The sequence below is a fragment of the Halichoerus grypus genome, chromosome 11, assembly GCF_964656455.1.
Source record: "Halichoerus grypus chromosome 11, mHalGry1.hap1.1, whole genome shotgun sequence".
Taxonomy (NCBI): domain Eukaryota; kingdom Metazoa; phylum Chordata; class Mammalia; order Carnivora; family Phocidae; genus Halichoerus; species Halichoerus grypus.
This window is the reverse complement of record NC_135722.1, coordinates 28861039-28888767: the sequence shown is the minus strand read 5'-3', so window position 1 is coordinate 28888767 and position 27729 is coordinate 28861039. Positions and strand designations below refer to the sequence as shown.

At 38.3% G+C, this 27729-nt stretch overlaps 1 pseudogene; it reads left to right on the top strand.

The window, feature by feature from the left end:
• The first annotated feature begins 3614 nt into the window (after window positions 1-3614).
• LOC118539721 (follitropin subunit beta-like) lies at window positions 3615-5757 on the top strand (annotated as a pseudogene).
• Window positions 5758-27729: the final 21972 nt, after the last annotated feature.

Sequence of the window (27729 nt, the reverse complement as noted above, 5' to 3'; positions counted from 1 at the left end):
TCTAGTGGCTTACTAAATACTTGTAGTTTCACCTTCATTTATTAACTAACATTTATCATATGCCTACTATGTGCAGCCTTTGCTAAATGCTCAGGAAATACACATGAATAAGTATCAACCCCTGCCTTTAAATACATTATTTGAAGAGAGAGACACAGAGACGCACCACAGAGACAGACAAGGAAATAATTCACAACAGAACAGGAGTATGGCTAGATGCCAAGGCAGTCAGAGAAGATGATGAAGACTCTCCTTTACATCATTCTCCTGCTTCAGTTAGAGTTACAGATAGAGTAAGTGATATGGGTCATGAAGGATGAAGAATCTGTGCACTGTTCCTTCTCTTTAGAAGTTTTGGCTCCAGGGTAGATACGAGGAGAAAAGGATCAATAGCACATTTATGGAATTAAAGATAGAATAGGATATGTTGCTAAATTTGTTAGTGGGGTTGGGATTAGGGAGACTAGTGGGGCAGGAGCCTAAGGAGTTATAAGGCCGATGATGTAGATCATGAAATTTCAATCTACTCTTTGAGGAATGTTTTATTCATCTTTCTGACCCACCATTCTCATCATAGCCAAAACCAACACTTGGAAGAGATTTTGAGTTCACAAAATTAAAGATGCCAAAGAAAAATCTATAGTCATGTTTAATCCAACAAAGTAAAGGAGTAGATATGCTATTATATTGAATTTAATTATGAAAAAATCATCTATTTTAGCATTCTTTTCCCTAATATATTGGGTTTAGACAGTTTTAACAAGATTTGATCATTCTATCTATTCAAATACTTCTTCACTTTAAGCACTAGTTAAGCCCTGGAACATTTTAATACCCAACAAATTGACCAGGTATTAGGTATGCATGGTTTTGTATAAATGGTATATTTGAGATTTGCCTCTGTCTATGGCAGGCATTCTTTAACCAAGACAATACTACAGGTCTCTGATTCTATAGTTACCAATTGGAGATAATTATTTTTTAAATTATTGATCTTCAGGATCTAAAAAACAAATTGAGACGCTCAAGGAAGAGCTTTTCATTACTGTCTTGTAGGGAGTCTAGTCATGCCAGTTTGGTTTCTCAAAATTTATGTATCTATTACAAACAGGAATAGCAAGAAACTAACTTTATTGACCAATTAACTTGGTCTTTGAAATACTCTTCTACTAATCAAAAGTGAAAAAAAATTATATGCCTATATTTAGGTTAACTCAAAAATCAAAAAATGAATTCTCATGCACAAAATTTTCTTTATTAAAATTAAAATGGTCATTAAAACTGAGTATGAAGGGGACATTAACAATGACAATTGCCTTGTTCCAGACTAACCATTTTCATTTTAAGGTAATCCCCCATGGCATTTTTTTCTTGTTTGTTTTTTTTTTATTTAAATTCAGTTAATTAACATATAATAATTATTAGTTTCAGAGGTAGAGTTCAGTGATTCATCAGTCTTATATAATACCCAGTGCTCATTACATCACGTACCCTCCTTAATGTCCATCACCTAGTGACCCTATCCCCCCAACCCCCTCCCCTCCAGCAACCCTCAGCTTGTTTCCTATGATTAAGTCTCTTATGGTTTGTCTCCCTCTCTGATTTCGTCTTGTTTTATTTTTCCCTCCCGTACCCTATGATCCTCTGTTTTGTTTCTTAAATTCCACATATGAGTGAGATCACATTATAATTGTCTTTCTCTGATTGACTTATTTCACTTAGCATAATGCCCTCTAGTTCTATCCACATCATTGCAAATAGCAAGATTTCATTTTTTGACGGCTGAGTAGTATTCCATTGTGTGTGTGTGTGTGTGTATACATATACCACATATACATATACACATATATATATACCACATATATACATATACCACATATTTTATATATATATATATACACACACACACACACACACACACACACACACACCACATCTACTTTATCCACTCATCTGGGCTCTTTCCATAGTTTGGCTGTTGTGGACATTGCTGCTATAAATATTGGGGTGCAGATGCCCCTTTGGATCACTACCTTTGTATCTTTGCGGTAAATACCTAGTAGTGCAATTGCTATGTCATAGGGTAGCTCTATTTTCAACTTTTTTGAGGAACCTCCCTACTGTTTTCCAGAGTGGCTGCACCAGCTTGCATTTCCACCAACAGTGTAAGAGGGTTCCCCTTTCTCTGCATCCTCACCAACATCTGTCATTTCCTAACTTGTTAATTTTAGCCATTCTGATTGGTGTGAGGTGGTATCTCATTGTCGTTTTGATTTGTGTTTCCCTAATGCCAAGTGATGTGGAGCATCTTTTCATGTGTCTATTGGCCATTTGGATGTCTTCTTTGCAGAAATATCTGTTCATGTCTTCTGCCCATTTCTTGACCAGACTTTTGGGGTTTTTTTGGGTGTTGAGTTTGATAAGTTCTTTATAGATTAAGTTCTTTATCTGATAAGACATTTGCAAATATCTTCTCCCATTCTGTCGGTTGTCCTTTGGTTTTGTTGACTGTTTCCTTTGCTGTGCAAAACCTTTTTATCTTGATGAAGTCCCATTTTTGCCTTTGTTTCCCTTGCCTTTGGAAATGTGTCTAGCAAGAAGTTGCTGTGGCCGAGGTCATAGAGGTTGCTGCCTGTGTTCTTCTCCAGGATTTTGATGGATTCCTGTCTCACATTGAGGTCTTTCATCCATTTTGAGTCTATTTTTGTGTATGGTGTAAAAAAATGATCCAGTTTCATTCTTCTGCATGTGGCTGTCCAATATTCCCAACACCATTTGTTGAAGAGACTGTCCTTTTTCCAGTGGATATTCTTTCCTGCTTTGTCAAAGATTAGTTGACCATAGAGTTGAGGGTCCATTTCTGGGTTCTCTATTCTGTTCCATTGATCTATGTGTCTGTTTTGTGCCAGTAGCATACTGTCTTGATGATTACAGCTTTGTAACATAGCTTGAAGTCTGGAACTGTGATGCCACCGGCTTTGGTTTTCTTTTTCAACATTCCTTTGGCTATTCGGGGTCTTTCCTGGTTCCATACAAATTTTAGGATTATTTGTTCCAGCTCTATGAAAAAAGTTGATGGTATTTTGATAGGAGTTGCATTGAATGTATAGATTGTTTTGGGTAGCAGAGACATTTTAACAATATTTGTTCTTCCAATCCATAAGCATGGAATGTTTTTCCATTTCTTCGTGTCTTCCTCAATTTCTTTCATGAGTATTCTATAGTTTTCTAAGTATAGATCCTTTGTCTCTTTGATTTATTCTTAGGTATCTTGTGATTTTTGGTGCAATTGTAAATGGGATTGACTCCTTAATTTCTCTTTCTTCTATCTCATTGTTAGTGTATAGAAATGCAACTGATTTCTGTGCATTGATTTTATATCCCCCATCCCGCCCTGTGGCGTTTTAGTCCCTAAAAAAATACACCTCCACTTAAAGAATTAAATGAGGAGTTCTCAACTGTAATATGTTTCTCTTTTGTCAAAACATGCTTGCTAAACCTGAATGTGAGCGTGGAGTTTGGGGAGCAGGTTTATTTCAGTTCAGTCTGGCTGGGTCAAAGTCCATGACAGTTAAAACACTCTGAGTTTCTAATCGTTTGCTTCCTAGTCCAGGATGAAGTCAGTCCAGTTTTGTTTTCTCTTCTGTTACTGGAAAGCAATTTGCTGCAAGAGTTGTGAGCTGACCAACATCATCATCACAGTGGAGAAAGGAATGCCTCTTCTGCATAAGCATCAATGCCACTTGGTGTCTGGGCTATTGCTACACCCAGGTAGGAACTCTGCTTTGCTGGAAGTGAGGGTACTGAGGGTCTATAGAAGGCAGGCTTCATTAATTCTCAATTTATCAATATTTTGTCTCTCCATGACTCTCTTAGCCAACTTGTCTGTATTGTGATTAAGGTTAATTACCATGATATCATTTCAATGTCTGGGTTTAGATTTAATTTGGGTAAGTTTGGGACAGCTTAGATTGATGTAAATGAATGCTTCAGTAATGTATTAATTCTGCACTTTAAGAAAGTATTTTTCTGCTAGATTTACCTATTGAGAGATAAACATGGGCATGAATACATATCTATATTTAATCATAGAACATTATCAATATTCTCAAAAAGCCAATTGCAATAATAAAAGGCATACCTCTGTAACAGGGGTAGTACTAAAATGTCTTTAAAGCCAAATAAAAACACAAGCAGCGGAGCACCTGGGTGGCTCAGTCTTTAAGCGTCTGCCTTCGGCTTAGGTCATGATCCCAGGGTCCTGGGATCGAGCCCCGCATCAGGCTCCCTGCTCAGCGGGAAGCCTGCTTCTCCCTCTCCCTCTCCCCCTGCTTGTGTTCCTTCTCTCGCTCTCTCTCTCTGTCAAATAAATAAATAAAATCTTTAAAAAAAAAAAAAAAACAAAGCAGCCAATTAAAAAATTCACTTTATTGGTCTACCTTTCATATAAATGCCAGCAAGCATCCTGAGAACAATCAATCCCTGTAGACTAGAAACAAAAGGAATCAGCAGACCTGCTCCCTCCTTTATGCTGTTGAGAAAAATCAAGGCATAGAGGCATTAAACCATTTGTCTACATTCTCACAGCTTCTTCACAATAGGCCAGTTATCAGGGAAAGCATTTCTTCTTTGCCATTTTTCTGTTGCATCTGACTGTGCAGGAGTTCAATAAACTGAAATTGAAGGTGGCTGCATTTTAATGAATATACTTTATTTGATATTAAATGAATTTGATCAATGAAACTTAACTCACTGCACTTAGGTGGGATATAGACCTGGTGGCCAGCCAGGGAAAGGAATTAACCAGTAGCCCCTTTTCTCCCTTAAAGCCAATTATTTTCTCATTGGGCAACTAGAAGAGTGAAATATATTTGGCTTGAATTAAATATACTGATATTGAAACTGTGTCATATACTTTTGGACTAAGAACCCTGCGAATATAAGAATTTAAGGCAGTGGCAAGGAAGAACTTAAAAAAGCAATAGATTGTCCAGAATCCAATATGAGAATCCCCTCACATCTTAGGCAAAGTATCAATAATTCAGCTTATGACTCTTACTCCTCTTTTAAATATACATAGAAAAGAGTACTTGGAAATATTTTTCTGAGCAATTAAACCCAAATGTTATATGTTTTTATCTGCCATTAACATAGCTTCAGATTATTAAGTACAAAAAACCTTTATATTCCAAAGGTCATATCTTCTTTATTCCTTTATCTCTACATGCTTTTATGCCATATAAATTCAAAGTTTTTAGAGAGCTATACAAATATTAAACATGTGGGTATTACATGGTGGGGAGAAAGGAGGCAGTCATATTTTCTATAACACTTCCGCAGTTCAGAAAAGTAGTGTAACATAAACTTCTTTATGAGGTCACATTTCCTGTGCTTAAAGATCCTAGAAGCTGGTCTTCAGAGAACAAATAGTAGAGCAAGCAGTATTAAATCCCTGTCTCATTTTGACTAAGCCAAAAAGAAACTTCCAGAATATTATAACCTAACTGTCCCCTTCCTAAACTCCTCAGAATCTGGTGTACCAGGACTCAGGCAGTCCCAACATCCAGAACACATGTACCTTCAAGGAGCTGATGCATGACTTGGTTAGTGCCTAGCTGTGTTCACCACACAGGCTCTCTGTATATGTACCCAGTAGCCACTGAATGTCACCATGGCAAGTGTGACACCAACAGCACTGACTACATGATGTGGGGCCTGGGGCCCACCAACTGCTCCTTCAGTGAAATGAAAGAATAAAGAGCAGGGGACATTTCGAGCAGCCTACCTAAAGGACGAACCAAAAACTCTGTGTGTGTACATGTGCCCAGGCTGCAAACCACCGGGGGCCAGGGGATCATCAGACCCCCAATCCGCTCTCCAGGCAGAGGGGGAGCTCCAGGAATGGAGAGTACCTGTCACCACTCAACCCTGTATTCTTGGGTCTGGGCTCTGTCAGTTTCATTCAACTTGAATTCAGGGGCTTTAAGTGGTTTCCCATTTTTAATAGACTTAGAGGTCCCCAGAGAAACCCTGTGATTTTACAGAAGAGAAAAACCTAGACTTAGAAGAAACAGCTCCCAAGATAATTGGGTAGGAGAACTAAATAGAACACAATCTCCTGTTAGATGTATGGCCTGCAAGGGTAGGGCGAGTATTGCTTAATGTCCTAGAGCCAGTACCTAGCTCTACGTCTAACTGTTAAATACTGAGGGGAGAGTCAGGAAGATAGGAAGACTGGGACGAGACTGCCTGCTTCATTGCTGATCCTTGGAGGTGGTCACATCAGTTCTACTCTGCCTGTGATTTTCTGGCAGAGAATTTGTTGCTGACCTGTGAGGGTGGGAGAAGGTGTAAAGGGAGGTAAGCTGGGAAACAGGGCAAGCATTCAAAATCTGAAGCCTAAAATACCACATCTTAACAATTTTTATTACAAATTTGAACTAACCACCAAAGCCAGGAACTATTGGTTTGGGTCTGTGGAAATTCGATTACAAGATCAATGAATATCTTTTCCTGAGTTGTTCGCCTCTACATATTCCACCATTTAAATAAATTTGATCAAGAACCCCCAGCCTCCTGTAAAACTGCCTCTTGGGCAATAAGACATATAACCTGTTTCTTGGTGCTGTACCATCTGGACCACAATCCTCCTCCTGGTGGGATGGGAACCTTGAAGTGCATGTGATAGCACTTTAGGCAACTTGACAGGCTAGTAACATTTTTTGTTTGTTTCAAGGTTTTATTTAAATTCCAGTTAGTAACATATAGTCTAATATTAGTTTCAGTAGAATTTAGCGATTTATCACTTACATATAACACCAAGTGCTAATCACAAGTGCCCTCTTTAATATCCATAACTTTTATTTTTTTATTTTTATTTTTTTTAAAGATTTTATTTATTTATTTGACAGAGAGAGACACAGCGAGAGCAGGAACACAAGCAGGTGGAGTGGGAGAGGGAGAAGCAGGCTTCCCGCCGAGCAGGGAGCCCGATGTGGGGCTCGATCCCAGGACCCTGGGATCATGACCTGAGCCGAAGGCAGGTGCTTAACAACTGAGCCACCCAGGCGCCCAATATCCATAACTTTTAACCCGTCCCTCTACCCATCTCCCCTCCAACAACCCTCAGTTTATTCTCTATAGTTAAGAGTCTGTTTTATGGTTTGCCTTTCTCTTTCTCCCCACTATGTTCATCTGTTTTGTTTCTTAAATTCCACATATGAGTGAAATCATATGGTATTTGTGTTCCTCTGACTGATTTATTTTACCTAGCATAATATCCTCCAGCTCCAAGCATTTGGTTGCAAATGGCAAGATTTCATTCTTTTTATGGCTGAGTAATATTCCATTGTGTATATATACCTATCTTCTTTATCCATTCATCTGTCGATGGGACATTTGGGCTCTTTCCATAATTTGATTATTGTTGATAATGCTGCTATAAACATCAGGGTGCATGTGTCCCTCTGAATCAGTATTTTTGTATCTTTTGGGGAAACACCTAGTGGTATGCAATTGCTGGGTCATAGGTTAGTTCCATTTTTAACTTTTTGAGGACCCTCTGTACTGTTTACCCTATCCAACTGCACCAGTTGGATTCCCACCAATAGTATAAGAGGGTTCCGAACCTTCCTCCATATCCTGACCAACATCTGTTATTTCCTGTGTTGTTAATTTTAGCCATTCTGACAGGTGTAAGGTGGTATCTCATTGTGGTTTGATTTGTATTTTCCTGATGATAAGGGATGTTGAGAATCTCTTCACATGTCTGTTAACCATCTGTATGTCTTCTTTGGAAAAAATGTCTATTCATGTCTTCTGCCCATTTCTTAACTGGATTATTTGTTTTTCAGGTGTTGAGTTTGATAATTTCTTTAGAGATTTTAGATACTAACCCTTTATCAGATATATCATTTGCAAATATCTTCTCTCATTATGAAGGTTGCCTTTTAGTTTTGTTGTTTCCTTTGCTGTGCAGAAGCTTTTTATCTTGATGAAGTCCCAATAGTTCATTTTAGCTTTTGTTTCCCTTGTCTCAGAGACATGTCTAGTAAGAAGTTGCTATGGCTGGTGTTAAAGAGTTGCTGACAGGCTAGTAACTTATTTGCCAATTAACTTTTCAGAGAAATAGTTCTCTTTAAAAGAGTTAGGAGTCCAGAGAGAATAGCTGTATTTTCTGGGCTTTCTCTGCATTTGCTTTATCACTTGACTACTTGTTCTCCCAAATCTATGATTTCTTTCAAAAGGGTACATACTGAAAATGCTTCATGACTTAAATTACTTTTAATGATATTAACTCTTTTATGAACTGAATGTTATCTACCAAAGGTACAACTTCAGATTTTTCTACATTCTTGAACTATTTAGTCATAACACATATGTGTATATTTTATAATACTAGTGGGAACATTATTAGGAATCAAATGTGTCTATAAATATTACCTGTACTCATTGCCCAATTGTAAATATATTTACCAAAAATTGCTTCAATGAAAATTTCTGTCATTTCTGGCAATTGTCACTTTCTTAAAAAATTTCTATTGCGCCTCACCCCCCCGGTCTACATTAAAATTGATTTACTCTCAGAAAGCCCTTAATATATCTTTATTTTTCTACAGCTCAGACTCAGTGGAAGTCTTCCTTATAATCTTTGGAATCTAGTTAAATACTAGCACTCATACCCTGAAACTAATGTAACATTGTATGTCAACTATACTTCAATAAAATAACAATAATAATAATAATAATGATAATGATAATCAAGTACTAGAGCTAAATATATTTTCCAGCACATTGGTATCAGGAAATATTTCTCTCACTAGATGCAGAAAAAAAAATTGACAAAACTCAACAAACTTTCAGGATAAAACCTCTCAATGAATTGGATATAGAAGGAATTTACACTAACATAATAAAAGCCATATATAACAAGCTCACAGGTTACACCATATTAATGATGAAAGACTGACAGCTCTTTTTCTAAGATTAGGAACAAGACAAGGATGCATACTTTCATCACTTCCATTAAACAGTACTGGAAGTCCTGGCCAGAATAATCAGGGAAGAAAAATTTTTTAAATTATCCAAATCAAATGCTAACTATACTGGAATTAAAAAAAAATCCAAATCAGAATGAAAGAAGTAAAATGATCTCTCTTTGCAGATGACAGGATCTTTTATATAGAAAGTCCTAAAGACTATACCCCAAAACTGTCAGAATAAACAAATTTAGTAAAATTTCATGATATAAAATCAACATACAAAATCAGTTGCATTTCTGTATACTAACAACAAACTATCTGAAAAAGAAACAAAGAAAACAATCTCATTCACAATAGCATCAAAAACAATAAAATACTTATGAATAAATTTAACCAAGGAAGATCTGTATACTGAAAACTATAAGACATCGATGAAAGAAATTGAAGACACAAATAAGTAGAAAGACACCCTATGTTCATGGATCAGAATTAATGTTGTCAAAATGTCCATACTATCCTAAAGCCATCTATAGATTCAATGTAATCCCTATCAAAATTCAATGGCCTTTTTTTTTTTAAAGACTTTATTTATTTATTTGACAGAGAGAGAGAGAGCAGGGGGAGGGGCAGAGGGAGAAGCAGACTCCCCGCGGAGCAGGGAGCCCAACGTGGGACTCCATCCCAGGACTCTGGGATCATGACCTGAGCCGAAGGCAGACGCTTAATGACTGAGCCACCCAGGCGCCCTCAATGGCCTTTTTTTTTTAAACAAGAAAAAAATTCTAAAATTCATATGGAACCACAAAGGACCCTGAACCACCAAAGGAATCTTGAGAAAGAAAAAGCTAAAGGCATCACACTTCCTGATTTCAACTATACCACAAAGCTCTAGTAATTAAAACAGTATGCTACTAGCATAAAAACAGATACAGAATCAAGAGCCCAGAAATAAACTTATGCATATACAGTCAAGGATGAGGGAGCCAAGAATACTCAATGGGGAAAAGATAGTTTCTTCAATAAATAGTTTTGAAAAAAACTGGATAGTCACATGCAGAATAATGAAACTGGACTTGTATTTTGCACCACTCACAAGAATTAACTAACACAAAATGAATTAAAGACTTAAATGTAAGACCTAAAATCATAAAATTCCCAGAAGAAAACATACAGGATCTGATCCTTGACACTGGTCTGGACAATGGCTTTTTTTTGTTTTGTTTTGTTTTTTAATATAACACCCAAAGCACAAGTAACAAAATAAAAAATAAACAAGTGGGGCTACAGCAAGCTAAAAAGCTTCTGCACAACAAAAGAATGATCAATAGAATGCAGAGGTAACCTATGGAATGAGAGAAGATATTTGCCAACCACATATCTGATAAGGGATTAACATCTAAAATATACTCATACAACTCCATAGCAAAAACAAAAAACAAAACCTCCCAAATTATCCAATTAAAAAATGGGCCAAGGACCTAAATAGACATTTTTCCAAACAAGACATACACATGTCCAACTGGTACATAAAAAGATGAAAAATCACTAATCATCAGAGAAATGCAAATCAAAACCACAATGAGATATCCCTTCACACCTGTTAGAATAGCTATTACCCAAAAGATAACAGGTAAGTGCTGCAAGGATGTATGGAAAAGGGAACCCTTGTATACTGCTGGTGGGAATATAAACTGGTGCAGCCACTATGGAAAACAGTATAAAGATTCCTTGAAAAAATAAAATTGATCTACCATGTGATCCACCAATCTCACTTCTGGGTATATATGGGAAAGAAATAAAATCACCATCTTGAAGATTTGTTTATGTTCATGACATGTACAATGTTCATTGTAGAATTACTTACAATAGCCAAGACATAGAAACAACTTAAGTGTCTGTCAATGGATAAATGGATAAAGAAAATGTGGTATATATATACTATTATTCAGCCATTTAAAAAAAAGAGAAAATCCTGCCATTTGTGACAACATGGATCAACCATGATCAACTGAGATGAGTCAGACAGAGAAAGGCAAATACTGTATGATCTCACTTGTATATGGAATCTAAAAGTAACGAACAAAAAAAACCCAAAAAACGAACTCATAGAAACAGAACGGTTTGGTTGTTGCCAGGATTGGGGGGTGAGGGGGAGAAATGGGTGAAGGTGGTCAAAGAGTACAGACTTTCAGTTATAAGATGATGAATAAGTTCTGTGGTCTAATGTACATCATGGTGACCCTAGTTAACAAAACTGTATTACATACTTGAAAGTTGCTAAGAGAAATCTTAGAAGTTGTTACCACAAAAAAGTAAATAAAAAGGTAACTATGTGAGGCAGTGGAAGTGTTGACTAACTTTATTGTGGTAATCATTTCACAATATATACATATATCAAATCATCACATTGTATACCTTAAACAATGCCATATGTCAATTATATCTTTAAAGCTGGAAAAAATTAGAATTAAATTCCTAAACAAAAAAAGGATGATTCTTTCCAAATGATTTTTCTCTTTCAATTTGAAATTCTAAAACTGAGTTCATAGTAAATCAGTGGGTCTCTCATAATAATCATCTGCCCAGTTCTTCAAGAATAGATGTGATTATACTTTTTGAGTGTACAAAGATAAAAGGACAAAATAAAAGTTCAATAGAATCATGGAGTGGACAAAGTTATTGAAGACCATCTAGTTCAATGTTGACATTTACTGGATGTTAACACTGAGGCCTGAGATCACACAGGCCATGATAAGATCAGAATTAGAACCCCATATTCCTTATTTTTACTCTCTCTTTGGAATATCTCCTACTATGCCATGAAAACACTTTGCCAGCCAAACCAGTTCATTCAAATATGGCTATCTATAAAGTGCAGACCATCACATACATCAATATTCTGTACGATACTTTTATGCCGAAACCAGACTGCAGCTCTCGTGACCAAAATAATAAGTTAGTGACTCTGCTGATGCAAGGATTCTATCTGCCTCACTCACTTCTGAGTAAACCCTTGGCACTTAGTAGGTACTATTAGTGGTTTAACTGGATTGATTCAAACTGAAGTGAGAATCTATTTCTCAGCAATTTCTATCCGGTATTGTCATCTAGAACCATCCAAAACAAGATTAATCTCTTTTCTGCTTGAACACAATTCAAATAAGGAGAGCAACTAGGTTCTCATTAGCAGCCTGAAGATGAGCAGTTCATTCAGCTGTTCTTTGAAGACTTATTTATTTATTTTTCTAGAGAAAGAGAGAGCATGCACATGAGTGGGTGGGGCAGAGGAAGAGGGAGAGAGGATCTCAAGCAGACTTCACGCTGAGCTGTGGAGCCCGAAATGGGGCTCAATCCCACCCCCTGAGATCACAAACTGAGCCAAAACCAATAGTCAGATGCTAAGCCGACTGCACCACCCAGGTGCCCCTAAGCTGTTCTTTGAATAATCCAGTGTCCAGACAGGCCCTTACACATCCTGATCAATATTCTTCTGTGTGTTAAGGACTGATATAAAGTATGGAGATTCATAAAGGGCAGAATGGACCCAGACTGAGGACATTAAATAACTGCAGACAACAGATTCAAATGAGAGGTCTTTGAAGACAATGAATGTATTATAATTATGGTCTGAGCACCCGGCCCAGCACTTTATACATACCAGGCTCTAGTGACTATGTCTAAATGACCTGATCAGAGCACTGTCTTACTGTTCTCTCAGCAATACTTGACCTATGTGTTAAGCCTGTGGTCAAATAGCATTCCTTTTCAACTTCAATTATTTTTACTTAGTGAAGGCTGAAACCATTATGACAAAGCATTTTGCACATTTCAAAGATAAGCATTCTTTTTTACACTCAGTGTTACTACTACCAGTGTCATTCAGTCAGCTTACTGAGTTTGGATTTTATATCATTTATTCCTTCTACTTCTTTTCACAAAGAAAAACAGGAAAAGTATTCAAGGCAAGAACTTGAAAGGAAGAGGTGAAAGGTCTAAGATCTAAAGAAATACCAACATTTTACCAACATGAACACAGAAACTTTGCTTATATACCATGGGTTGCCCAGAGAAGTAGCCAAGGAATACTGGTCTGAAGAAACCTGATCTGCTAAAAGGTAATATAATAGATGATTGAGAACAGAGATGTGAGTCCAAACCCCAGCTTGGTTCCTTTCTGTGTGCTGCTGGTTAAACTATGTAACCTCTCTGAGCTTGTGTCCTCATTTTCAAAATAGGGATAATATTTATAACTATGTCACAGTAAGAGCTAACATTTATATAGCAGCTACTATGAGCTAGGTACTATTCATTTATTAACTCATTTAATCCTCATATAGTCCTTTAAAGTAGGTACTATTACTAGCAGCATTTTACAGAAGAAGAAATAGGTTCAGAAAGATTAAAAATTGGGGCGCCTGGGTGGCTCAGTCGTTAAGCGTCTGCCTTTGACTCAGGTCATGATCCCAGGGTCCTGGGATCGAGCCCCGTGTCAGGCTCCCTGCTCAGAGGGAAGCTTGCTTCTCCCTCTCCTGCTCCCCTGCTTGTGTTCCCTCTCTCTGTGTGTCTCTCTCTGTCAAATAAATAAATAAAATCTTTTAAAAAAAAAAGAAAGATTAAAAATTTTAAAGAAGTCAGCTATTAAGCAATGGAGTTGGGATTTAAACCCAGGCAATCTGCTCCAAAGTTTCTGCTCACAGCCATTACACCATACTGCCTATACTATTATATGCATGAATTCCACAATATTCTCTCCCTATTGCCCTCATTTCCCTCAGCAGTGGGAAAGAAAAGAACCCTGGGCTAGATATCAGGAGGCCTGGGTTCTACTCACAGTTTCTCCCTGACTAGTTCTGTGACCCTCAGCAAGTTACTTTCTCTCTGGTCCTCAGAATCTTCACTGGTAAAATGAAAATTCCAGGGGTCATGAATTCATGCTTAGAGATGCCCAAAGAGTAACTCAATGAATGAAACAGACAGAGAAATACTTTTCCCTAGAAAGACACTTTGCTTGCATATATGAATGACAGGAGCACACAGAAAGCACTCAATATAACTGCGGCTGTCAGTGTCATGTACTTCTCCCTCTCCCCTTCTGCCCTCACACCTCCAGAGTTCTCAACTACACGTCTCAGTTACCCTCACCACTTCAAATCCCAGAGAAAGCTATTAGCATAGAAATAGCCTTGCAGAGATAAGGCCAGAGGAAGGCCAGGGACCCACCCATTTCTGAGCCTATTTAGTCTTCAGACAGCTGACTTGACCTTCTGCCTAGCTCTGAGCCAGTCACACCAAAGGCTCTTTAGAACCAAGGCTGTGAACACATGATGCTCTAGTAGTAGTCATAACCTCCCAAACCCACTTAATCCCTTAATCCCCACCTCCTAGCAGGGCTGGAGCCCACACAGAATACCTGTCTCGGCCTCTACCCAAGAGCATCAGCAAAGACCTGAGCTCAGTCTTAGCCACTCTGCTCTGATCATGAGGCCTCCGCTCTAACCTTCTCAAACCCAGAGGTTCCGCTTTCAGAGGAAACATTCTTGTGCCTAGCTGGAGTTTGCTAATATGTAAGTGATGAAATCCAAAGTATATTTGGTATTTGGACAAATGTCAAATGTTTTCCCTATGTACCACATGTAAAATATAAATGAGGGAAGTTTAAAAAAAAAAAAAAGCAAGAGACAAGCAAGTGTTACTCTGAGTATGATGCCACTTCTCTGCTCCAACAGAAGATTCTAGAAAGGTGAGATTCCCACTGCATTCTAGAATGTTAACCTTACTATGCCTCCCTATTGCCATTACTCCCCACAATAGCAGGTAAAAGAAGAGAACACTGGGCTAGAAGATAGTCAGGAGGCCTGAGTTCCACTCACAGCTCCTCCTAGACTAGCTCTGGGACTCTGGGCAAGTTACTTTATTTCTCTGGGCCTCAGGATTTTCATCTGTAAAATGGAAATGTCTGCAGGTCACAAATGCACACTCAGAAGGGCCCAGAGAGTAATGCAATGATGAAACAGACTAAGGATTAATCTTGCAAGAGAGAAACTCTTCAACTTGCATGTGTAATGCATAATATTCTCCACTTTCATAAAGAAATATGCCAATTTCACATAGGAAACTTTTAATTTTAGAATTGTTTAAGATTTACAGAAAAGTCACAAAAACAGTAGAGTCCCTATATACTCCATACCCAGTTTCTTCTTTTGTTAGCATCTTATATTAGTAGCAGACATTTATCACAACTATTTTTTTTAAACATGCAGCCCTCTCAGCCTATCTACAGATATGAGTACAGAGAAATATTTCTCTTCTGACTATGGACCCTGAGAAACAAACTGAGGGTTTTAGAGGGAAGGGGGGTGGGGGGATGGGTTAGCCTGGTGATGGGTATTAAGGAGGGCACATATTGAATGGAGCATAGGGTGTTATACGCAAACAATGAATCATGGAACACTACATCAAAAACTAATGATGTAGGGGCGCCTGGGTGGCTCAGTCATTAAGCGTCTGCCTTCGGCTCAGGTCATGATCCCAGGGTCCTGGGATCGAGCCCCACATCGGGCTCCCTGCTCGGCAGGAAGCCTGCTTCTCCCTCTCCCACTCCCCCTGCTTGTGTTCCTGCCCTCGCTATCTCTCTGTCAAATAAATAAATAAAATCTTAAAAAAAAAAAAAAAAACTAATGATGTAATGTATGGTGACTAACATAATAAAATAAAATTAAAAAAAAGAAAAGAAATATTTCTCTTCTAAAGAAGAACAAAATGCAATCTTATCTTGACAATTCTGCCTCATTTAGAGATACAGTAGGGATGGAGGAGACTATAGTTAACAGGTATAAGTCCCAGGGAGGAGCTTGCAGTGCGGATTCTGGGGAATGACTGCCACAAAGGGATGCAGTTCCTATATTTCCAGATCTCTTTTATTTTTGTTTTTGCTTTTGCTTTTCAGATAAACCAGAAATCCAGATTTTTCCATGAAGCATACTGATTTTTAAAGATTGGCTTGTTTCTTTTCCTTTCTTAAAATGCTACGCTGGCCAAATAAAACAGATATGCTAACTGGATTTGGCCTGTAAATTTCAGTTTGGGATCCCTAGTTATATTAGTTTCACTGGCCAAAGTCAAGGTGTCAGCAGGACTGGTTGCCTCTGAAGGCTCTGGGAGGACAGTGTATTTCCTCGCTTCTTTCAGCTTCTGGTGGCCACCTATCTTCCTTGGCTTACGGATCCTTGCTCCATCTCCAAAGCACACCACCCCAACTCTGCTTCTGCCACCACAAGGCCTTGTCTTCTGCCTCTGATTGCCCCTGCATCCCCCCTTCTTAGAAGGACTGTTATGATTACCTCGGGCCCACACAGATAGGTAATCCAGGATAATCTCTCCATCTCAAGACCCTTAACTTAATCACATCTGGAAATTCCATTTTGCCATACAAAGATAACACTCACAAGTTCCATAAGATTAGGATGTGGACATATATGGGGTCAATAATCAGCCGGCCACATTAGTTTAGAAACTAAGCTCCTTTCTAGCTTTTGTATTTAAGGATTCTCTCTCAGATCACTTTCTTATGATGCCATCTTCTTGGCCTCCTGTCAGAGAAGCCACTTTAGCACATATTTGTGGGGCAGCTCTCATGTACTCAGCAATATGCTGGGGACAGAGGGGAGGAATAAATAAACAAGAACAAATATTCTCTTCTATATCAAAGATTTCTGATGTACTTGGGAAAGGACAAGAATTTATAGAAGATGCAATACTCTAAGAACTCACTTCACTAGAAAGATTTTCATTAGATCTAGGTGAAAAATTGGGTATGCACACATTTTTTTTCTTTGTAGAATAATAATACACAAGTATGTATCATATCATCCATTCATGACACGTCACAGAACGTTCATTAGTCACCATTTCCACATATGACCCTCAATAATCCACACTAGAGAGGACACAGGCTATGAAAACACAGACCCAGGAAGAAGGATATGAGGAAAAACAACACCTCTGAGATGAAACTCTTGGAGGTAACATGGCCAGGACCACCGTATTCCCCTAAACCAAGCTTTATACCCAACTACTACAGCCATAAACTATTAGGCAGGAAGGGCATCTTTCTATTGGAACCCTGAAGTGGACATCTTTTGGAGTATCTGCCCCATACATAAGCCAATGACCTCACTCCCTTTCTTTGAGAAATATGTTCCCCTCTAACTCACTGAAATGCTTTCTTGGCATATCTTTGTAATCGTTGACTTTATTTAACTGAACCAGTGGGCATTTGATGCCTACCGTTCCATCCCTGGGCATATGGAATTAAAACTGACGAGTTAATTGAGGCCTCTAACACAGAAATTTGGAAGGTGAAGCATGACATCTTCCTCCATCACAGACTGAGGATGTAGAGAAAATCGTAAGACACAAAGAGAAAACAGGCAAGGCATGAAACAATGACACACAGAGAGACCAAAGTGATAGCCAGAGGACCCTCATAGGCTTTTACATTTCTGCTCCCAATCACTTCCTGAGGTTTGGCTGCATTTTTGCCTTTGCATTCTAAGAGACAACCTGTTTCTTTAAAATAAATTCCCTGCCTTTCCTTAGGTGAGACCAAGTTGGCTTCTGTTACTTGAAACTGAAAAAGCGTTACAGTCCCCTGAGATCTCTCAAAGAGCTTCCCCTGAAGGCTCCCACCCACTGCTGTCTCTACTAAAAATGCTTTCTACTATTACTGGGTTTGGATTCCTGTCCTTTAGGAACTATTTCAGAAGAATTTGGCACCTGGTGTCTTTAAGACTTGAGAACAGAGGACACCTTAGGCAATACAATTCACACATCGGTTTTGCAAAAGTGAAATGTTTGGCCCAATTTCTCAAAATAAAGTCATTTTTATGGATGGTTAAATTTCTCATGTCCCAGTTGCTGAACGGTTTCATGTAAACCTTTACAGTCTGCAGGGATTTGATCCTCATCTCAGGGGCTGTCCAAATTTAAAGGAATGGAGTGTGGCTTGTTAACTGTTTGGTAATTTCACTTTTTAAGCAAGTATTGAAAGCATGTAAAGATATGTTACTCAATATTTTGCCACTGACAGAATGTTTTCACTCACAGTGCCTCATTCAATCCTCATAATAGTGTGGAAAAGACAGGGTAAGATCTTGTATTCCATTTTATAGATTTCAAAGGTATTGAGTGATTTGACCTAGGTTAATAAAATGGCACAGGATTCTGAGCCCCTGAAGGGTTAGTATGAAGTCTAATCATAATATGGTAATTTCCTTGCACAGTTAACTGATACACAGTGTTTCAGGAGTGACAAACCATTTCATCTCACACAGCAATTCCAATCCACTGATAGTGGCTATCTGCAACACTGTGTTGAGAAAGATTCAGGAGTGCATCTGAAGTCTGTATGAAGAAATGCTGTGATTAAATAGTTTTGCCTGCTGACAGGTTAAGGGAGAGGAGAGTGCCAGCACAGTGTTCAGTATTTCCATCCCTACAGTAAATGCTCTGTGTATGTTCACCGAGTTAAACCAAACTGGCAGACCCAGGACTGAAAACCAAGTCACTTGTCTTTGTTTGCTGGTTTTCTTTCCAGCATCTCCCCTCACACCCCTAATTCCCTAAAACTGGAAGTATAGCCCAAAGACGAAACTTGGCCTGCTATCTGCTCTTGTAAATAAAGTTTTATTGGAACACAGTCATGCTCACTGGTTTATGTACTGTCTATACATGCTTCTATGCAACAATGACAGAGTTGAATAGTCGCAACAGAGACCACGTTGTCCACAAAGAGTAAAATATTTACTATCTGTCCCTTTATAGAAGTCTGGCCAAGCCCACTCCTAAACCAAACCAAGGAAGTTCAGAGTAGCTCCAAACATATCAACGCAATCTCATCTTTTCTTCTCCATAGAATAAAGTTGCCCACCTTTGTGCTTTGGTGACCAGGTTAAAATGCACCTTGCCATCACTCAGCATTATAAGATAAAGCAGGCAGGTGTGTACCTCTCATTCAGTTATTCATAGATTGGCATTTAGAAAATAAGAAGTTCTAACATGAATTAAGTACTTTAAGTACTTGTGCCTGAGGTGATTAATTCATTGAAGGGTAAAAGAAAAATGCAACATAAAATGGTAATAACAGAATTCAAAGCTACTGTAAACTCCTATTTACCCAGTATCCAACCAACCAGAAAGCCATAACTTATTTTATTTTCCTTTTTGTGGAGAAATACTATACAAAGATTAAAGAAATTGACGAGAGAATCAGTTTTCAGCATATCCACTCAAATTAAAAAGTAACTGATCTTCATAGTTACAACACTAAAGGCTTATGAGTCATTTAAAAAGATTTACTAATCTTTATGAGACTTACAGGGCATTTGAAGTTAATTAGCATTAATGAGCCAAGCTGCCCAAGTTCTGAACATATGGGAGAATAGTATGTTGATTTATCTTTAAACTTTTGGCTTTTATACAGTATTATAGGAGTTAAGCCACGGTATTAAAAAAAAAAGAAGAAAATATATTGAGTTCTCTTTTTCCAACAGGCTGTGGATTATCATACTACACAATGAGATGCTCACATGAGTGTTCATTAAATACTTGTGAGCAACAAGGTGATTTATATGTAGCCACCAACTGCACTGGGAGAAGATGCTAATAAAACATTAAACACATAAACAGGCAACATAATATCAGATATTACGGGGAAAAACACTGTGACAAAGACTATGCTGGATTGATTGAAAATGCAGTGGCTAATGATTCCTCACACCCAGGTATATGCACCTCGCTCTTCTGAACAAGAAGTGAATCTATTTTCTTCCCCCCTTGAATCTGGGCAGGACTTGTGACTTACTTTGGCCAGCAGAATGCAGCAGAAGTGGGATTCTAAGATTTTCCAACCAGGTCTTAAGAGAATCATCTCTCTTTTGGAATTCAGCTGCCAGGCTGTGAAGAAACTCAGACCAAACTCCAGAGTGAGAGAGGCCACACAGAGGAAGGCTCTGCCATAAACATAAGGCCATCTTTGACATCCATGCTCCAAGCAGCTCCCCACTGAATGCAGCTGCCTACACAATGAGGAGAAGAACAACCCAGCTGAATCCAGTAAACACATAATCATAAAGTATTGTTTTAGACTAGCCCATTTTGGGGTGATTGTTTACTCAGAAGTAGATGCCTAAAACAGAGACAGATTTTGTGGGAAAGATCATTTAGACTGATAGTCAAGGGAAGGTCTTATGAGAAGGTATTTGAAATGAATGAAAGTGGACTCTGGTGGCAAGGCCTTTACAGGCAGAAGAAATAGCAAGTGCAAAGCCCTGAGGCAGGAATAAGCTTGGTGGGCATAAGAAACAATTAGAAGTCTGATGCTGATACAATGTAATAAGAGTCAGAGAGGGAGGGAGAAGCTAGATCCTAGAGGGACTTGTAAACCATATCAGGAGTTTAGACTTACTCTTAAGTCACAAACCTCTGGAGGTTTTTAAGCAAAGGATGATACAAACCAATTTCCATTTAAAAAATATCATTCCGGTTGCTGTGCATGCTGTGTAGAGAATAGACTGAAGTAGCACAAGAGTACAAATGGGGAAACTAATACTAGCATTCTAGAGAGGGAACACCAAAGCTTGCAGTAGCTTTAAAAACAAAAATAAAAACATTATTGAGGCTACTACAAAATCCACCATTTTAAATGAACAGTTCAGTGAGTTTTGGTAAATGTATATAGTCACACGACCCTCACAATAGAATTTTAGCATACTCCTATCACTCTATAACGTTCATTATCTAATGCCCCTTTTCAAACCCCACTTCCCCCCAGCCCAAAGCAATCACTATAACTCTTACTTTCCATGAAAATTCACATAACTATAGCTTTGCCTTTGCCAGCAATTTCATATAAATGCAATCATACAAAATGCAGTCTTTTGCGTCTGGCTTCCTTCATTTAGCATGATGTTTTTGAGATTCATGCATATTGTTGTGGGTATCACTAGTTTATTCCTTTTATGCCTAGATAGTATTCCATTGATGTAAATGTCACATTTTGTTTATCCATTCACCAGTTAGTTGATCAGCATTTGGAGTGTTTCTAGTTTGGGGCTAATCCTGGTAATTCTTCTATGAATATCTGCATGTAAGCCATTGTATGGACATGTTTTCATTTCTCCTGGGTAAATATCCAGGTAAGCATATGCTTATGTACGGGTATGTTTTTAATTTTTTAAGAAACTGTCAAACTGTTTCCCAAAGTGACTGTATCATTTTACATTCTCAGCAGCAGTGATGAGAGCACCAGTTTCTCATCAACACTTAGTATTGTCTGTGTTTTTCATTTTAGCCATTCCAAGTAGGTGTGCTATGGTATTTATTTCATCGTGGCTATAAATGTGCTTCTTTGGAGAAGTAGCAATTCAAATCTTTTGCCCATTTTTTATTATTATGAAGTTATAAGAATTCTTTATATATATATATATAGATAGATATATAGATATATATGTTCTTTATCAAATAATATTTTGAAAATATTTTCTCCCAGTCTATGATTTGCTTTTTTTAATTTTCTTAAGGGAATCCTTGGAAGAACAAACATTTTTAGGGGTGCCTGGGTGCCTCAGTATGTTAAGCGGCTGTCTTCAGCTCAGGTCATGATCCCAGGGTTCTGGGATGGAGCCTGCTTCTCTTTCTGCCTTTACCACCACCCCCCACCCCCTGCTCATGATCTTTCTTTCTCTCTCAAATAAATAAATAAAATCTTTAAAAAAAACCCACATTTTTAATTTTGGTGAAATCCAATTTCTCATTTTTTTTAACTGGCTTGCTTCTGTGCCCTATGTAAGAAATCTTTGCTTAAGGTCACAAAAATTTTCCTCTATACTTTCTTATAGAAATTTCACAGTTGTAGCTATTACATTTGGGTCCATTATCCATCTCTTTGGCAGAATTTTATGTGCTGCCAGATCACATTTTGGGGTTAACTCTATTTTAAGGAGCTTAAATTCAGCAGGTTAAAATATACTTTGTAACTCAAACAAATAATAGGTAATCTTTGTAAAAGGAGGGAATCTACTAATTTTTCAATCATTGTATCTTGGCCGAAACTGTGTTGTCCCCCAACTCCCCACCAAAAAAACAAAAACAAAAACAAAAAACCCGCACAACTGTGCTGTCCCCTGGTCATGGCCTCATTTACTCTTTGAAATACATCTTGAAACTTCCTCACACCCTCTACCCTAAATCTTTTTGATGTTGGTGGGGGTAGGGGAAAGGGGAGGGAATATTCTTCCCATTCCTGCCTGATATTTCCTTTCATTTCTACTTGCTTAACATCTCTGAACTCCTTTTGCCCCATCACTTGTCCCCCAGAGAAGAAGAGAGACGTATCTATTTGTACATTTGTATAGTGGCCCTTTGTCTCTTCCTTTTCTTGGGAGGTGGCCCATATGCAGAGAATATGTGTCCCCCACTGCCCTCAGCCCTGCAGTGACGAGGGATATAAAGTCCCCACCCCTGAGAATGAGGAGGCAGGGGCCCAGCACTGCCTGTGACTGAGTGGTAAGTCAGTGGGTAAGGAAGCCCACTAGCACATAGATATAAGCCAGATCCTGCAATAGCAGCTTTAACTATTACGAAGGTAATGTTTTGCCTCTATCTGCTTAATCTTTTTTCTGGTTTCTCATCTGGTTCAGAACTCAGATAGGGAAGGTTGATATTTGCTGGAACACCCTCAAACATCCCCCAAACTCCTATCCTGTAGGTTTCCTAACTCTATCCCTCTGACCTTGCAAATCCTTGTTTCTCTCCTCCTGACCCCATCAGATTGAGAATTCATTGTTATAGAGAGCTAGTATTATCTTAAAAATTCATGACAGAATTTAAAAAAATACAAATCACAAAAAAGGAAGAATATTAACATGACTTATTCTTCTTCTACCCTCCAGAACCGTGTAGTTCACTAAGGCAGACACTTGCCCTATACAGCTATTTACATTTAAATTTGAATTTAAATTAATTATAATTAAATTAAAAATCCAGTTTCGCAGTCACACTAGCCATATTTCAAGTGCTCAGTAGCAACGTGTGACTAGTGACTACTGTAACAAGCAAGAAAGGGATAGAACATTTCCATCATCGGAGGAAATTCTATTGGATAGACTGCTTTACAGAAAATTTAGGATTTAATATGGCTTTCCTTGTTTAAAAAGATATTCCATCCTTCTATATCATTTTTGATGACTGCAAAGTATTTTTCTGTATTGATTTCTTTACCATAATTTCTGCAACCAGATGTTGGACGTGGACCTTTTTCCAAACATTTTTCATTATAGTCAATAATACATTGAATATTCTTGAATATCTTCAAACTGTCTTAAATTCTTGGGATGATTTATAGAGTCAAAGGGCACAAATGTTTTTAATATTTCTGAGAGGTATTGCCAATTATAGAGAGTACCCTGGCTTAGAACACATGCCCAGCCCTCCTATTTGTCTGAAAGAAAGAGAATAATTCAGAGTGACTTTATGTCTCTATAGAAAGCTGTTTGAAAACAAAAAAAGCCAAAATGTTAGCTGTTAGTTAAATATGCTAAGGATTCTTGGGAGTTTGTTGATTGCAATCCTATGAACATACCTCCTAGAAGCTGCTGTTCTTTTTTATTCACACCCCAAGGATATCTCTGGTGTTCCTTCGAACACTGTGAGTTCAGCTGTTCTCTCAGAGATGTTTGGAACCTTTCTCACTGGCAATGTGATAATAAACTTAAGGCTAACCATAGGTGTGTTTTGCCATTGGCATGTCCTCGTTCTGTTTAGCATCTCCTGCCATATCATGTGTGATACTATTACCACTTTGGTTTTACTAGGGTGGCTAAGTGTGGCTCCCAACATGGAAAGCACTAGAAGCACTTTTCTAGCTGTGGCAGAAGAATGTACATATTCTGGAGACAGAATGCTCAGATCGGGATCCTCTCTCTGCCACACATTAGCTATGTGATTTTGCCATGTTAAGAAGTCTTTCCTGTTTCAGTTTCCTCATCCATAAAATGAGATGAATAATAGCACTGTTATTACATGTCTGATACATATTAAGCATCATGTAAGTGTCTCACACATAAATAGCCTAACAGTGTAAAATATAGTGGGTTTATCTTCTACTTTTATCCATACATTGTGCTTTTGGTGAGATGAGAGAGCAGCAAGTTCAGTCTACCATACCAGTCATTAGCTAAAATTGAACCTGAGTCAGCTAAAATACCTAGATCAGCATTTCCCAGAATATGCCACATGGATGGCACATTTTCTTTGTAGGGAGAACGGATTATAATTAATTAAGTTTGGGAAATGCTGCTCTTTTAGAGTTAGAATGTGCATTAGCACACCTTGAGTCTTGGGAAGTCTTGCAATAGAGAAACAGGTTGATTTGAATTTAACCAAACATTTTCCAAAATCATTGGATACAGATATTTTTCACTGAATAGTCCCTATTTTAGAACAGGCTTTGGGCAATGCTGCCTCCTACTAGAACAGTGTCTTTAAAAGACATCAGTTTGTGAGATGAGCCATTAGCTGTACTTTCCCTCAGAAACATCTATTAAGCCTTCTCCCCTTACCCTTGTCTTGTGCTCGTATTACAGATTTGTTGAAACTTTTGGCAGAACTTTACATTCTTTCTAATCAGTTTTATCTTATCTTGTTAGTTTAGTCTTTTATTCTAGCTTACCAAGACTTGGGGAGGATCTTATGATCAAGTATGCATTCCAAGGTTGTCTCCCAGAAAATTTATTACCTTGCTTTTATTGTCTTTCTCTAAGTGTTTGGCAAAAGTATCAATGAGAATAGGCTCAACGATAGGGCAAGTCTGTTCCAAATTGTTTTCTAATTGCCTATTAGTGATATCTAACAACGCTAAAAATAATTCTCACTAATGTGTTGGTGGAGACAAATATTAAAATATTCTTCCCAGTATTTTGATAGGGGCCTGATGAAGACATTACCTTTGATGGGATGATGGAATATGGGTTTTAGTACAAGTACCTAATGATTAATTGGTGGCTGCAGGGGGCATGCTTTAAGATAGATTTGGAGCCACCTCTGGGACCCATATTGTATTTGCCATAGATGTGGAAGTGAAGAGTTATAAATATGTCACATATGTCCCAATCTAACCTTGTTCCAAAGTCTCTTCCTTCCACCTGATCCAGGAGCAGACCTTGAAGACATTTTGGAATCTCTTAGGTTTGCTGCCACCTAATCTATCCATCCCTAGCATTAGCCCTGTGATAGTTCATTGATCAGTTAGGATAGAAACTTCTTTAGCAAAGCACAGTTTATGTTAACAAAGTGAAAGCAGTAGTTTAATAAATTTGCCTTAAAACCAAACCAATGTAGTCAAAGTCATCAGAACCTAGAATCAAAATAAATAATCCAAACGGGAAATCTAAGTGTTTTGTTTTTGCAAAGAGCAATGGGATTCTATTAAAAGAGTTTATGGTTCTTCACGTTCAAGTCTATTAAGGTTAAAATTATGCCAAGGTACCTTCTAAATAATATTATCATATTTTAAGAGCTATATTAAAAGTATATTTTAAAAAGAATACTGAGAAAGTAAAGTGCCCTCGCAGTACATGAGGAATGGTGGAGAGAATGGGGGGGTAAGGGGATAAGACAAGTGTCCTATAATATTTAATTAATTAGATGTGCTTTATTACAACTCCCCTGGCATTCAATAATCATCACTAATCCTTACATCAAGCCAAGACCTTGCTCCTGTGCTCCAGATCCATATTTCCAACAAACTACTAAAACTTATCTATGCAGGATTACAGAAACACCTAAAAATCCATATGTCCAGAACTGGACTCATTATATATCTCCCCACACTGACTTCTCCTTTGTTCACCTGTGTCGGGCCATGGCTTCAACTGCTCCTGTTTATCAAATCAGGAATGTAGTGTCATCTCAGATACTTCTTTTCCTCATCCCTACAACTGATGACTCAGAAAATCCAGTCCCTACAAAAACACTAATAACAGTAGCTTACACTTTTTGAGTGCTTCTATGTACCAGTTCCTTCCCCTTGAATACCGATGGGCTTGTGATTTGGAAAAAAGTGCCACGATAGGACTTCCAAAACAAGACCATGAAAGGTGATACAACTTCTTCCTGGGACTTTTGGGATGCTCACTCATGGAATACAGCTATCATGCTGTGAGGAAACCCAACAACCACATGGAGCCACCATGTGCAAGTGTTCCTGCCAATAGCTACAGTTGAAGTCCCAGTTCCCCCAGACGTGTTAAAAAGGATGCAAATAATTCCAGCCTTCAAGTTACGCTGAGCCTTGGGGTCCTTCCAGGGGAGCATTCAGACATCATGGAACAGAAACAACCTATTCTTACTGTGCCTTTTACAAATTCCTGATCCACAGAATCTTGAGCGTAATATAACTGTTCTTTTATGCCACTAAGTTTGGGTGGTTTTATTGTACAGCAATAAAAGAATGATACAATAAGCAATAGCTAGGCAGGCATTTCCCATACCACTCTAAGAGAAATCCTGGTGTCCTGGAGGATATCGCCAAGTTTTCTCAGAAAAAAAAAAAATAAAGGTGGGGGAGGAAATGGTAGTTCTGTGGTCACTCATACTGTATCTCCTTAAAGATTGCCATTGCATAAAAGCAAACTAATGGTTTTAATAAGTCCAGAAGCAACAACACGAAGCACCTACCACTGCCAGTACAGCATTCCTCAAATATATTTGACAATGGGCTCCTTTTCTCATTACACCCAAAACAGCCCACCCAAAACTAATGTTTGTACAAGAGTCTGAAACACTGGATTACATTAACTTTAAACTCATCAAATTAAGGAAACCCATATACTGGCCAATTGGAAAAGAATCTTATTTTGTTGTTAAGGTTTTATACTCAGGAGGTGTGGCCTTAAATGAGAAGTATAAAGCAGTTGGGTTGTGGTTGGAAGGTTCAGCCCGCACACTGTGCTTCCCTCAGAGTTTCTTATAGGAAACCAGCCCCAGAGGGATGGGAGGGGAAGGTGTTAACAAGACCCTACACGTGTGTAATCTGCATAGAGCATGCAGGCCCTAGCTTCAACTCTTTTAACAAGAATACAGCTGTCCCTGGCAAAGAATGACAGATCTGAATGCATTCAAAGAAGAGAAGAATGGGAAGACAGAGAGACACCTGCTCAAAGGGAGACTATGTTTCCAAATGGTAAAAAAAAAAAAAAAAAAAAAAAAAACCTATTTTTCTGCATGGCCTCTTTTTATTCCAAAATAAAAAGGATTCACTAGCCAGAGTGGAAAAGTGATCCTCAGATGGCCCAGAACAGTTAATCTTAGTTATACATACGGTGATAGGAGCCTTGGAATCAGCGAGTCTGTCTCATGTCTGGGGCTTGAGGCTTAAGGTGGCATTTTCAGTTCTCAGGTTTTCCATCCACTTATGTTATTAATGTTCTGCATCAAAACACCAGAGCCTTGCTCTTTTGGTGTGATTTGATGCTGATGAGAGGCAGGGTGGAGCACAAGGTTATCCATCACCTCCAGCCAAGTGGCCGGCTCACAGCTCCATTACAGGAGCTGTGGGTGTGCGCCACTGCCACCTAGTGGCCTCCCACCTAAAGTACACTCTCCTTCCTCAACTTTTTAGCGGAGTCCTGAGAGTTGAAACTTTTAATGAAATTCTCTAGATCAAGAAAAACAAGGTAAAACACCTTATGAT